Below are 14,391 nucleotides of genomic sequence, written 5' to 3' on the forward strand. Positions count from 1 at the left end.
GAACCCTAGCCATACACATCTGCGCTGTAAAATGGCCTACGTACATACACACATCTGTGTATGTTCGTATGCGGTCTTTTTTCGATCGTGTTTTACATGCGCTTTTACATTTCTTAAAAAGTTTTGCGAGGCATCTAATGTGATAGCTTCTACAATGTTTCTTCTAGTTTGCACGTCTTTCAAGCAAAGGGTGTCTTCTATCGTCGGCCCCACTTCGCCGGCAGTGACGTCATTCGCCATGTCCGCTTGCACAAACCTGAACGTTCCGCACCTCCAGACCACGTGGCACCCCACGTCCAACCGCAATCCATACACCCTGAACTTGTTCCCAGATCCGGACCTTTTCGGAAAGGCCTTCTTGGATCTCGTACTCAACAAGAAGTGGAAGACATTCACAGTACTTTACGAGGACCAGCAGAGTGAGTTTTTCGTAACAAGCTTTCGTGATTTTTGAGTTTAACACACGCTAGCAACATTGCACCAGTGAAACAATGTGTGACGGGGTAATACGGATTACCTGCGACAATTCTCGTTTTGAACTGTTTACTCAGTAAACGTGTGCTTCTTCGTTTCGCGGCTATAGCAAATCGATCTTTGATCCCGAGAGTACAACGCGTAACATCATTCACAACCGAAAAATTTAATAGCAACGGAGCAATACATTGACGATTCCTCAGCTAATTCGAACGCCAATCAGAGCAAGTTTGTACGCTAAAAAGAAGCCATTTAATGCTCCAAGTAAGCATGGGTGACATTTGCAATAAGGTAGAAAGGTGGGAGAGCTGGAAACGACGCATACTTGGAAAATAAGCACAAACACGACATAGACAAAATACGAGAAGGACACAGTACGAGCGCTGTCTACCAACTGAAGTTTATTGGTACAAAAACGTACTCACGAAAAATCATGCCATGCGTGCGCAGGAATTTTAGGTCACGTGAAAAAAATTGCTAAGCGTGCGTACCTGACATTTATACGGGAAACAACAACCTTTTATTGAATAAATGCACCGATTATAAAATGAAGCCCTATTTGTTTAAGTATATTCTATGTAAACATCTTATGTATATGTAACTGTAGCACGTTATTTGATTGGTACGCTATAATTTATTTAGTGCGCTATTTATTTGATGCATTAGACCGAACATTAGATAACGTGTAATTTCATTCCATACTCGAACAAGACCCGACAAGTTATATTCATGACCTGTCTGTGCCATCCAATGATAATATCATGTAGACGTGCCTTAGTAGGGCATTCAGAAATCGTTTTACAGCGAAAGCTGTTATGAGATCATTTCAGCGGCCGTTTTTGGCGCCGTAGTAGTCCGCCGCCGCCCGCCGCCCCTGCCGCCGCCGCCGGTGTCTGTAACCACTATCACTCGAAATAAGAAAAATAAACGAAATAAAAAAAAAAAACTCCAGGACGGAACGAGGTTCAAACCTGGGCCCTCTGCGTGGGAGCCCAGTATTCAACCTCTGAGCCATGCCGGTGCTTGAAACTGCGTCGCAAAAAGGTCCTATACGGGCTTCATGTCGGGAAGGAACCACATTAACATATGTAACGTAGTTTGGTTAAACAGTGAAATACCAACCACACATCACACAACGCGAATTCTGTAACCAGGCGTCACACAATGCGAATTGCGCAACGAGCGGGTTGTTGAATGCTTCCAAACCATTACAAAGAGCTGTGCCATAATTCATCATCGTCATCAGCCACAGCATCAACAAAGTGCGCATAATGCCTTACATGCGTTTAGCAGGTACCGCGGCTCTCCGTAGAATGACGAAAAATGGCACAGTGCCTGCTGCCCTAATTCTCAAAAATTACAATAATTTATAGCGTAGTGGGTTCCTCGCAAGTGCACTTGTATTGGTTGCCAAGGAAGCCCATAAACGCATGATCCATTTCCTCGGGGTCTCAGTAAAGTTATCTCCCACGTCAACGTATGTTATACAGCATGACGGGAGAAGGAAATAGCGGCCGGACGTCACCCGGCCAATGCAAATTACGTAACTGGTGGGCCGTTTAAAGCTTCCAACCCATTACAAAGGGCTGATCCATAATTCTTCATAGTCATCAGTCGTCGCATCAACAAAGTGCACACCTTACAGACGTGTAGCTGGTGCCTCGCTTTTCCGCAGAATGACGAATACTGGCTTGTCGGTGCTTCCCAACTTCACAAAAAATTTTATTTATGGCGTAGTGGGTACCTTGCTAGTGTACTGGTATTAGTAGCCCCAAGAGAGCTTACAACGGGCTCTAGAAACGCCGCTCTTCCAGCTTTCGCTGTGACTGTGCTGCGTAGTCCTGGCGTTTTTGACTAACAGGGTGTTTATTAACGATCTCATCAACTCCCACCCGCAGGCTTTGCTTCATTTAGTATTTTTCGTAATGGCGACCGGTTCGCCATAGATCAAAACGGGGACATTGAGGTCAGCAGCGCCACACCCTAGGTCATAGTAACGTAAACTTCATTTTAAACTTTAAATTATTTTCTGTGCCGAAAATGGCGCATAATTTTTTCGTTTCTTCCATTTTCCATTACCTTGCCGCATTCGTCAATTGATTTACACTGACGGTTTCCTACTGCCCGGTGATCATAGAGCAAACAAATTGACTCTGTGCCTTGTGGGTCGTAAAAAAAGAAAGCACAAAGGTAGTATTGCCAACTTTGTGCTCTTTATCTGTTTGCTTTCAAAACAGGCTTAATTTTGCTCAAGGATGTTTTGAATAATTCATTCGCCCAAAACCATGCTGTTTCGCTGGTCCAACTGAACCCAAGGTTGTCCTTCAAAAAGATCATGAAAGATATCGGCGTCACCAAACAGTACAACGTGATCGTGGACATCAAGACGTCGTCCCTACCAGCACTTTTGCGAGAGGTAAGACGCCTTTTTGTTGCCACCAGTTATTATTTCTGGCTCAATTTAAGTTGAACCCTCTTTGTAGGTCTCTGGGTTCAACTTAAATTGAAGACGACGCAGCGAGCGATGGAAAGGAAAATGATAGGTGTAACCTTAAGAGACAGGAAGAGAGAGGAGTGGGTCAGGGAACAAACGGGTGTTAAGGATATCAAGTTGAAATCAAGAAGAAGAAATGGATATGGGCCGGGCACGTAGCACGTCGGCAGGATAATCGGTGGCCATTAGGGGTAGCTCACGCGTTTGCCAAGAGATGGCAAACGCGTGAGGGGGAGATAGAAAATTAGGTGGGTAGATGGGATTAAGAAGTTTGTAGGTATAACGTGGCAGCAGAAAGCACAGGACCGGGTTGATTGGCGGAACGTGGGAGAGGCCTTTGCCCTGCAGTGGGCGTAGACAGGCTGATTATTATTATTGTTATTATTATTATTATTATTATTATTATTATTATTATTATTATTATTATTATTATTATTATTATTATTATTATTATTATTATTATTATTATTCGCTACCACTGCAAGCAGGTATTTGCCTGGCTTTCACGACGTGAGAGGCATCGCTGAACACCCCTGTCCTCATGCTATCTAATGCCCGTGGTTTACACCATGGCACTAGATTAGTGTATCGAATGTGGCCAACCCGTATCGCCTTTGGTTAAAAGGAAGTGCCGGCGTGTCGCATGCTGCTAAATTTAATGCATTTTGTAACCACCGTAACATTTCGCCATACAAAATTGCTATATTTCACGCTGCGAAAATGGTTCACGAGCGAAGATATGATATCGCCTGATCTGCTCGACCAATGTGACCTAGCATTGAAAGACTGATCTACGAGCTACATGAATTGATTGACAGGGGGACAGTGAAATGCGCTGCACCAGTATTGCCACGCGCGCGTCTTTTATTATTTTTATCTAACAAGACCTTGCACGCGTAGCCGCTGCCTTGCGCAAGCCGCGACAATGTCTGGAAACCTTGCAGATTATGTTAGAATATTCTTATAGGCTTGAGCGCGCAAGCGCGAACAGCGGAGATTATTCTGGAACTAACGCGGCCACCAGCGATAACGCTCGAATGTTCGATGCCGCATGTATAAAATGCCGGTGCGCCTTGCCGCGGTTCAGTTTTATCGACGGCCGACGCTGTGTTCACCGCTATCAGTGTACAGTGTCTACTGGTGTAGTTTGATTTCCGTTTGACGGCCATATCTCCACGTTGCTCTTCGGAAGTCCTATGCGTCCCCTTCACACAGGGCTATTAAAGTACAAGTGAAATCACCTGCTAGGTAGGTTCTTTAACATATGAATATTATGCAGGCGTTAGCATCAGGCACGAGGAAGACAGCGATGAACGGCTTGGACACGCTCGGTATGCTCAGCGCTCGCTCTCCGCTTCGCCGCAACAGCCAGGCAGTGGGTCCTTGTCTTCAGTCAGTCTTGTCTTCAGTTGGCCGTTGTCTTCCGTCAGTAAAGGTGCTTTTCTTGTTGTTGCATCCGCGTTCTCGCTGGGAGCTGCGGCCGACCACTGGACCTGTGCCCACATTTGGCGCTCAACGTTGGGTTCCAAATGCGGGCTCAAGGCCAGTGGCTGGCCGGGCACCTCAGAGAGAATATGGACGCAGCAAAAAGAACATATTTACTAAGTGAAGACTATGACCCGACTGCCTTACTGTTATGGCGAAGGGGAGGGCGAGCTCTGAGTGAATGCGTGCCCAAGCGGCTCATAGTTGTCTTTCTCATGCTCGATGCCAGCGCCTCCATAAAGTGTAATGATGGCACTCCCTGCTTCGTATGCTACAGTGGCCGCTTCCCAGCAAATGCAACTGATGCAATCTAAATCTTAACCGTGAATCACATTAGGCGAACGCTACGTGTTCGAATTGTTCACGCACATTTTATCATCCATCACACGTGTTTTCACACTTGTTTTGTGCTTTTATTTACTGAAACGAACACTGCAAGTGCGTCCTGCGTCCTTAGTTCAAATGGAGATAAGCACTTTTCGCTACACTTTCTGAGATCATTTTCTGTCGACTGTTCTGGCTAAGGAGACGAAGGAAAACCGGGATTTGTGTTGTATATAGCGTTGCTGTAAAAATCATTCTCTGCTACCGACTACCAACAGACGAGCCTGATCAATGGGCAAGCCGCATTGGGTGACTCGGGATAAATTTTAGCCTCCAGAGTTCTGTTCACCGCGTACGTAAATATGAGCACACAATATTTTTTTGCACGTCGCCTACACGTAAATACGGCAACCGTCGCCCGAATCACACCAGCTTTTTCGGCTCATCACCGAAGTATGCACAAGGGGACCGTGGAGGTTCTCAAATATTATATCCAAGCTCTAACGTTTAAACTGCGCATACGCAGCGGAGCGAGGTAACGCGAAACTATGGAACATATTCCTGCGGATGGAATAATACGCAGAAGGTTACTGCATTGGGTTCAGCAAAACGCGCACACAGAGGTACGCGATCTTCACCCACTCAATCCGTGGTATTACAACTTCCATTGATGTTGCGCAAAACGGAAACTCCAACCATTTAATGTGCACTGAGCAGTGAGTTGTGTTCCAGCCAGCGTTGCCAGATTGTAAAGTGGGCACGACACCAGACACTCGCTAAAATTTCCCCAGATTTCACCAGAAATTAAAATTGTTACGAAATTCATAAAAATGACCCAAAATCAACATTTCTAGCAAATAAACAAACATTTGCTAAAGCTTTTTTTTTTTTTTACGTTGCAGCTAAGGCCAGTGTGTTTATTCGGAAGAAATGTTTATGCTCCTCGCCAGACGGTGTTCCGTCGAACCCCTGGACTAGGGTGCCCTACCTGGACTACAAAATCAACATTCGTCAAGAACTCGTTTTATTTTTCACTAAGTCGTGATGAGAAGCCTTTAAGGTATGAGGCCAAGTGCCGGAAAAAATTTTTTAGAAAGCAATAAGCACTACAAATTATTAGTCTACATTAAAAACACCTTTTTAGGCACATGTGAGCATCGCAAAGCACATTCTTTTTTGTTAATTTTTCTTAATTAGGAATTTCATTAAAAATGGGATTTACGCGAACACACCTGAGATTCCACTAAAAAACAAATTTTTTCTAGAGAAATAAGAGAAGCTTCGACCTGTGCAATGAACCAAAACAAATGAAATCTGATGAACATCAAAACATAGTGATTAAATAACCAAAATAGTATGCACTAGCACTCTTGGCACCTTCGTATGACAGGCAGGTATAATAAATCTTGTTGCACGATTTTGCTTATCTAGGTTCATTGCACACCCACTCATGTGATAAGGAAGTGTGCCAAGTTTTAATGAAAAATCTTCATTAGCAAAAAATTATGATTGTTCGCGTACGGAAAAATACCAGAGATATAGGTCCTGAGAAAATAAAGAAAAAGGATTGGACACAGGTGCAGCGCTTACACAAGGGGATCAGGAGCGCTAAAATTCTCGATATTTTTTTCCAGATTGCCTTGCTGCACGAGCGCCGTGACGGGATATTTTCACGATGCAGTGCCGATCACTTGCGCGACATGCACTTGCAGTGTAGAGGCCAGGCTCGACGCCAACTTGCTTTAAAATATCAAATGTATTTTGTTGTCATTAATGCAATGACACACTGCGTTATACAAAGATAGGTATTAAATGAGGAGTAGAGTCAATAGACAAATGCTAATATCAGCCATATCGTGCAAGCCTTAGAATCGGGTGGTCACAGGCGCTACCTAGTGTTAAAAGTTTGGATGAGCAGCGATGGTGGGCGGAGGTTCGGTAGAGTGATTTTCCCCAGATTTCACCAGATGTTGGCTGGTGTAGAAGTTTGCCGGCCTGGCCACCAAAAGCTCCAGAATTTCACCAAATTTCCAAAATCTGGTGGCGAGTTTCACCAGATGGCAACGCAGGTTCCAGCCTCTACATGTCCAAATGTGCTTCGAGCCAATTTTTTATGCATTGCGTAGTGCGCCCCTTACAGACCCTTAAGCATTATATAATGGTTGAGTTTTCCAAAAAAAAAATGTCTTGTCACCGAGGTAACCATGTAAATCATGTGGCTTGCTCATAACTATTTGTCTTTATTTTCCATGTAACTTTCATCAACTGTTGACAAACAAGGAAAACATTAGTCTGGAGCCATTGTTCGAACAAACGACATTCTTGTCAGTGTCCAAGCGACGATAAATCTACTTTCCGAAACGTTGGGCCTACATCTGGTACATAGAACCGCACGGACACAGAAAGAAGGACCATGCAGTCCAGATCGCTAATATGCAATAGGGTTTCCATACCGTAACTAATCCATGCCGACGCCACTCATTTTCATGGTCCGTGAATGGCCGGAGTCGAAGCGACCTTCCACCCGCTTAAATAACGGCATCAGCCGTGCTTGAGTGGTGGAGGGCAAGATTTCATATAATGAAGTGAAATAAAACGCTATATTACACCGGGGAAAGTAGCCATCTTGTTCATTATGAGCAGCCGCGCACGAGCCATGGCTATAGTGCTCTTCCAGTCCAAATGTTGAGGCTTACTCGTGACCCACTCTATATAATAGTCATGACGGCATCGACATTCCTGTGATGAACCTAACTGCGGCGCTGTCTTTGGTCTCGGTGTTTTATTCGCTGAACAATGGTAAGCAGTCTCGACCGACAAATAAGTATCAAAGCATTTTGATATGAAAACACAGAACAATAGGGAGAGAGAGAGAAAGAAAACTGGCTGTGATGCGGGATTATACAATCACCGCACTTTGGTGAGAGCGTTGCGCTGTATGTTAAGAATATCCATTGAGCACCTCGGTCCACTAAAACGCGGAACCTCTTTCACATGGTTTTATCGAAAGCGTCGCGTGACCAGGTCGACAAGGAAAGCACTCCGGCCACGCTGTCACTGCAACGCACACTGAACTCCACAATACGTGGGTTCGTATATTGTAACAGTCCTTTTAATTCGGCTCTTCGCCACTGTTACAGTACGGCGTTTACGGCCGGCTCGTCCCTCAAGATAAGGCGAGTGGAGTGCCCGTTGGATTATAGCGTTCGAGAGAAGTACAAGCGTTGTAATAAAACCTTTCAATCATCCAAGCACTCCATAACGACGTAAGAGCTTGGTATACTCTCCTAGATCGCCGTTTTTTTTTTCTGTCTGAGGTGTGCTATGCAGCATGAATTAGCAAACGACTAAATTATACATTTCGTCCATGTAAAAAAACAAGGGTACTTTACATACGGACAAGGGAACAAGTTGACATTTGGCTCTCTCCGTGGCATTGTAGTATTCTACCACAGAGCCACGCCGGTGCTTGAAACTCCTTCACAAGAAGAGCCTATACAGGCGTCATGTCGGGCAAGGAATCACGTTTCCATAGGTAGTATGGCGTGATAAAAGAGTAAAGTAACAACCAGGCGTCACACAATGCGAATGGCGTAACGAGTAGTCGTTTAACGCTTCGAACCCTTTACAAAGTACGCAGCCATTATACTTCATCGTCATCAGCCACAGCGTCAACAAAGTACCCATAATGCCTCAGAGATGTGTAGCGGGTACCTCGCTTCTCCGCCGAATGACCAGCAATGGCATAGTGGGTGTTTTCCTACTACATAAAAATTTAGATGATTTATGGCGTAATTGTAGCAGTTGCCCCAGAGAGTTTACATCCGGCTTTAGAAAGGCCGCTATTCTAGCTTTCACTGTGACTGTGCTGCGCGTTGCGCGCAAGCCTGGCGTTTTTTTCTTTTCTTTTTTCATTTTTTTTTCTATGATACGTGCTTGCTTTCTTTTCTTCCAGGCTCGAGAAGTCAACATGATGACATACTACCACAATTACATCATCACTTCACTGGTGAGTGCAGGTGGCCACGCACTGGTCACAGGCTCCATTATGATATTTACACTGTGGTGAATGTTGTTTTTGTTTAGCAGAAATTCTGGTGTCAGCGTGAGGAGAAACATCTGGCGTCTTTCGTTAAGCAGCTGGCGTCTTTTCGTTTTGCTTTAGAAACATCTGGCGTCTTTTCGTTTTGCTTTTAGAAAACATCTGGCGTCTTTCGTTGGTTTATTTCATCAATCAACGGCGTTTTGAACAAAATATTTATTGTTTAATCACGCACAGGAGAAATCTCACCAGGCACTACCTTGGAGGTAAACAATGGCTGCTGATGGGAATGACAGACAGAAGAAGTCGGCTTTTAGCTAACACTTACACTTCTACTTCTACTAACGTTTCCTACTGGAACATGCCAATGGCTGCTAATGGGGAATGAGAGACAGAAGAATTCGGCTTTTAGTTAACGCGCACGCTGCGAATTTTTTATTGTTCAACAACGCACAGGAGAAATCTCCCACCGGAACCACCTTGGAGGTCAAGATCTGGTATTAGCGTTAAGACTGGTTGCGCACTACGACGGGGACGAACTGGTGCCGCTTTAAGGAGCTTCGCCCCTAAAAATTCTAAACGCTTACCGGCCGACGCCTTCCGCGACATCGGGCGTTAGCGTTTCGTCTGGGCCCATGGAGCCATCCTCGCTTGCGCGGGGCTCAGAGACGCACTTTCAATTTGCAATGGCGTGCACGGCATGCAAGCAATCGCTGCGTCGGAAGAGCTCTCGCTCGAGGTCTGTTATGTCTTCCAGACTCATTTTGTGCACTACACGACAAATCATGGGAGCGTCTGCTAGCTGATGCACGTGGTTTGTCGTAAGCATGGTAACAACGCCGTCAAAAAGAGGGGTAGCAATGTACTGTGTGAAGGCCACCATGAGGTGACATTTCCGGTATGTCTTTATAAGACGCGCGCGGTGATTGGAACCGGCCTTTGACGTCAGCGGGAGAGTGAAATGCGAAAGGGAACGTTTCTCGTCGTCGTCTGCTTGTGTTTTGAACTTTGAGGACTAATAACTTCACTTTTCGTGCACCAATTCGTATAATTCTTTTTGCGTTCGTCTCGGCATTCATTACCACACACATTTGCGGTGCTAAATAAGGCAGTCGCAAAAGTGTCGCGGGACCCCTTTAACAACTGTACTTGCAGTAGGCATTCTAGGCTAGTTTGAAACGGCCAATGTTACGCGCATAGTCGTCTGTTTCCTTACGGCACGATTTAGGCATGCACCGAGAACCGAAGCTATAGGCTAGCAATTGAGAAGGCGATGCGCACGGGGCCCGATTACGCTATCGCGTTCTACTCTTGAAGGCGAAGCTCAAGCGTCCTCCAAACATGGAGGACGCCGTTTCAGAATAGCCTATCGTCACGCTTTATGTGAGTCGCAACGTACAAGCTCATTACTGGAGGGGCTTCGAGATTGTATGCAGCTCCCGAGACAGGAATGTGAGCAAATCACCATTCCAACTGCTAATATAACCCCATTTACGAGAGAAAAAAAAAGTCAAGTGATATTCCTCTGCTCCTAAAACATAAAATGGTCGCAGCATACGAAAACCTGTGCGAAATCTGTGCACAGAAACGTTCAAGCACTCCCAGCCCTGTGTAAAACTCGTGTGATAAGTTATCAGATGTGGCGGTGCTTCCCATTATTATTAGAAAATGAAGCGTACACCATACTACTTATGCTGCGTCTAGTTCGCCGACAAGTAGTCCAAGGATAGTGAACACCGCTGTTCTTTTTTTTTTTGTTTTTCGCTTTTTTTGCAGAACTCTGCTTCCATCATCACGACCGGACACACTGCGTTCGATGCAGCGGCGGTCATATGCACTATAACGAACAGTCCCCAGCTAGGCCTTTATTTGCCGAAAAATATCGCACCCTCATTTGGCGAAAGATTGCTGAACCTCCGTTGAATAAACGCGAGGCTAAATCAGAGACCTAGGGCGATGGCGCAGCGCTCAAGTGAGCGATGCTATTCTACACGACACTCAAACTCTGCATTTGGCTTGCACACGGCCGCTAGCATGATCTTGTGACAGAAGTAATGGCCTTTTCAGGTCACCAAGACACAACGCATATTCATAATACAAAATGCACCTTGAGTTCTTCAAAGAAGATTGTTTCTTTATTTGTGAACAACTTCATTTAGTCAATTACACAGAGCTTTTTTCACAAAACATTTTTTTCTCTTCAATGATGATCTCCGACATGTTCAGTCCCGCATCAATCGTCAACAGTTTCGTAATGTCGCCAGCTTCCGACTTTCGCGACTTTCCTGCCGCTTCCGACTTTCACGACCGGTATGAATCGACATTACATGGTGTACGCAACGCGCCCTGAATAAAACAGCGAAAAATTCGGCAGATTCCACTTGTGGGAACAAATGTCTTGCGGAGCACTCAGCGAGTAGTTTATGCGAAACTTGTTTCTTTCCTTTAAGCCAAACGTTACGCGGTGGATAGACGTCTTTGTGTATTTTGAATAGTAGAGCGCATATCGTGGGCTTGCCAGGCACGTTTGCTACAACACTGGCCTGAAAGGGGTAACTCATTGTCTGGCGTAACGCATGCACTCACGTTACAACATAGATGTCAGTTTTACCAAAACGAAGGTGAAGCAGCGTTTCTCTAAGCAGTATTCGCTGCGGGTACGAGCAACGCTATAGAATACGGCTTGCTGAGTCGTAGATGTACAGCGTAGAGACATTCTATGACCAGAATTCACGTTAGACAAGCACCGCCCCTACCGATGATGTTTGGCGACAGTTGATGTAATACATTTATCCATGGTTTGTACTGCGTGGTTGCTGGCTAGCCGTCGTTGCCACATTTATTGCCATCACTTGTCTACTACATTGAAATCGCCGACTATAATGAAAGTTATGTATTTCGCTTGATTAATACGTGCAAAGTATATCGTAAAGTTTGCACTGCATATTTTCGCTGTTTCTGGGTTGCTATAGACTGTGAAAAACAATTGCGGGGTATATCCGTATACCATGGGCCATGGTAAGTGCGTATGTTCCACTCATGACCTGGTGAAAGGGCTTCGTGACGTATGCGACATGAATGCCATGCACTCTTAAAAAAGAGAGTAGTTTGGATCTTTTTGGGGAGTTTCGGCCTGCCACGTATTTGACTCCCTTTAAAGAGGCACGTCAACTCTCTTTGTCGGTCAATATACTCTCTTAGGGGAGTCGTGTGACCCAGAAGAAAGTTCACATGCCTCCTTAAAGAGAGTGGTATACGCGGCAGGTCAGGACTCACAGCAAAGAGTCACACATGCTCTTTTTCTTTCTTACAGTGTGCTATTAATACCGTGACCTGTAACTAATTTTCTTCTTATACTCGTGCCCTCCTATGACATTTGTAGTACATACCAAGTTAAGGAGACGCCGAGGCGAGCATCCAGACGTCAGAAACGCAGGTGGTCGAAATTTCGGGAGCCCTCCACTACGGCGTGCCTCATAATCATATTGTAATTTTGGCACATAAACTGTATATAGAATTTTTAGCACCCTGACGTAGGCGTCCCTCGTAATCGTATTGTAATTTTGGCACATAATCTATATATAGAATTATTAGCACCCTGACGTAGTCGTCTAGATTGATAAATAAACAGATAGAAAGCGCCAAAGTACGTTGGGTTCTCAAAGAAATGCTTCACATTGAAAAATACTGACGGAGCGTTAATTTTTCGCCACAGCATTTATCAGTTTTTTTTTTAAATATCGACTGCCTTGTTTGGGATGGAGTTGTAATGAGCGTGGAGCGTTGACGCGAGTGCTGGAATTGTGCTGGAATTTACGGGCTGCTAAAAACTGTCAAGAGTTTTATATTTCTACTTATGCGCTGAATTAATCAAATACAGTCTTTTTACTCAGCACTATTTATTAGAATTCATTAATCAGTACTATTGGGTCATCGTTATTTGACGCTGAATAGCTTATATCTACTTCGGTATCTTATCTATACAGCCTTCTCACTGCAAGTGCTTTTTCTCGCCTTGCATTTACTCTTTTGTATTCCTCCAATACAGTGCGCGCCTTCTGTTGTGCTATTCAACATGTGTACACGTTGATTTGTCAACTCCTGCCCTGCATGCTTTTCATGTGTTGTAGAGATGAGTGAGCTCGACCGTGAGATCACGGGGCACTTGCGTACAGCATAGGCCTCATTTGAGTACTAGAATATTTTTTCGACAAAAATGAGTTTTGGCACATGAACTGTTCAAATTTTGACAATTTTGTTGACATCCGCTCGCAGGATCTCCACACTCTTGACCTGGGTGAATTCTCTGACCTCCAAGCTAACATCACTGCATTCCGACTGGTGGATCCACAGCGACCAGAAGTCGTGAACGTTGTGCGAGACCTAAGGATGGCTAGGTTACCCGGGAGATACGGCGCCAGTAACCATTCCGAGATAATTTCTCTCGATGTACGGGAAGTGTGCCTTTATACTTCCTGAATTGTTTTGCGTCCCGTGAAGCTTAGTACTTCCCCTTTGCGCCGGTACTAATCTATACTTTGCATTTTGCTGTCGTATTGTTTTTATAAACATCTTCGGATAAGGAATAGGGAATCATAAAAAAGAATATGTGTGTTTTTACCGAAATATGTGAACACGCTCGGTTTAAAAATTACCGAACAATAATATTTAAATATTGTGTTATTGCACAATTTATTTAATTTCTTACCTTACATACTAATTAATTTATTGCTTCATTTGCCAATGTTTATATTGTAGGTTTTCTCTTAAAAACAGTACGTCTTTGTACAGCTAAATGCTTTATAAAATGACATACAACCTTATCCTCAGCTAATGCTGCGTTGAAAACATATCAGAAGTGTTGTTGAGGACCCTATTTATGGAAAATGGTCACCTGCTTACCACGTGCCGCGACCCACAAATAGTATTGTTTGTTCGCAGACAGACACCGCACTCATGTACGACGCCGTGACTCTCCTCGCAACTGGGCTTCACAATGCCGACCGTGTCATGCATAATCTGGACCTGCAGTCTCTAAACTGCAATCAACCCAAGCCTTGGAAATACGGATCGTCGCTATTAGAGTCCATGAAAATGGTATAATATACAGTGGGTGTGTCGACATGCAGCGCATTAAATGTTGCCAGGTTATATATATGCCCCTCAATTCACTATCAGAGAAGACAATTTAAAGTTCATTTGAAAAAAAAAAGTCACAGTTTCGCCGCAACGGCGAAGCAATGAATGCGATAGCAACAAATTGGAATGTAACGCGAAGAACGGAAAGCAGCTCGAAATTGCCAGCGCGTCGCTCGAGCCCAAAGGACGCGCGAAGAGGACGCACACAGGACGAGCGCGAGCTATCATGCGTGACACCTCGATACTTGAAGCGCACTGCTAAAACATAAGGCAGGACGCACGAAACGAACGAACAGGTACACACAAGGACGAGCGCGAACTAAATGTCGCAGTTGTTACTTATTTCTGTTTAAACAGCGCGCTCCTTTTGCAAACGCGGCCGCTGCAGCGAGCGAAAGACCTTCGTTGCGCTCCTCGTGCCATCTCGCTGACA

The 14,391-nt window shown here is 44.7% G+C and overlaps 1 pseudogene; it reads left to right on the forward strand.

Moving 5' to 3' along the window:
* LOC119395947 (glutamate receptor ionotropic, kainate 2-like) overlaps positions 1 to 14,391 on the forward strand; it is a 56,626-nt pseudogene that overhangs the window by 15,309 nt on the left and 26,926 nt on the right.

Source organism: Rhipicephalus sanguineus, chromosome 6 (assembly GCF_013339695.2).
Source record: "Rhipicephalus sanguineus isolate Rsan-2018 chromosome 6, BIME_Rsan_1.4, whole genome shotgun sequence".
Taxonomy (NCBI): domain Eukaryota; kingdom Metazoa; phylum Arthropoda; class Arachnida; order Ixodida; family Ixodidae; genus Rhipicephalus; species Rhipicephalus sanguineus.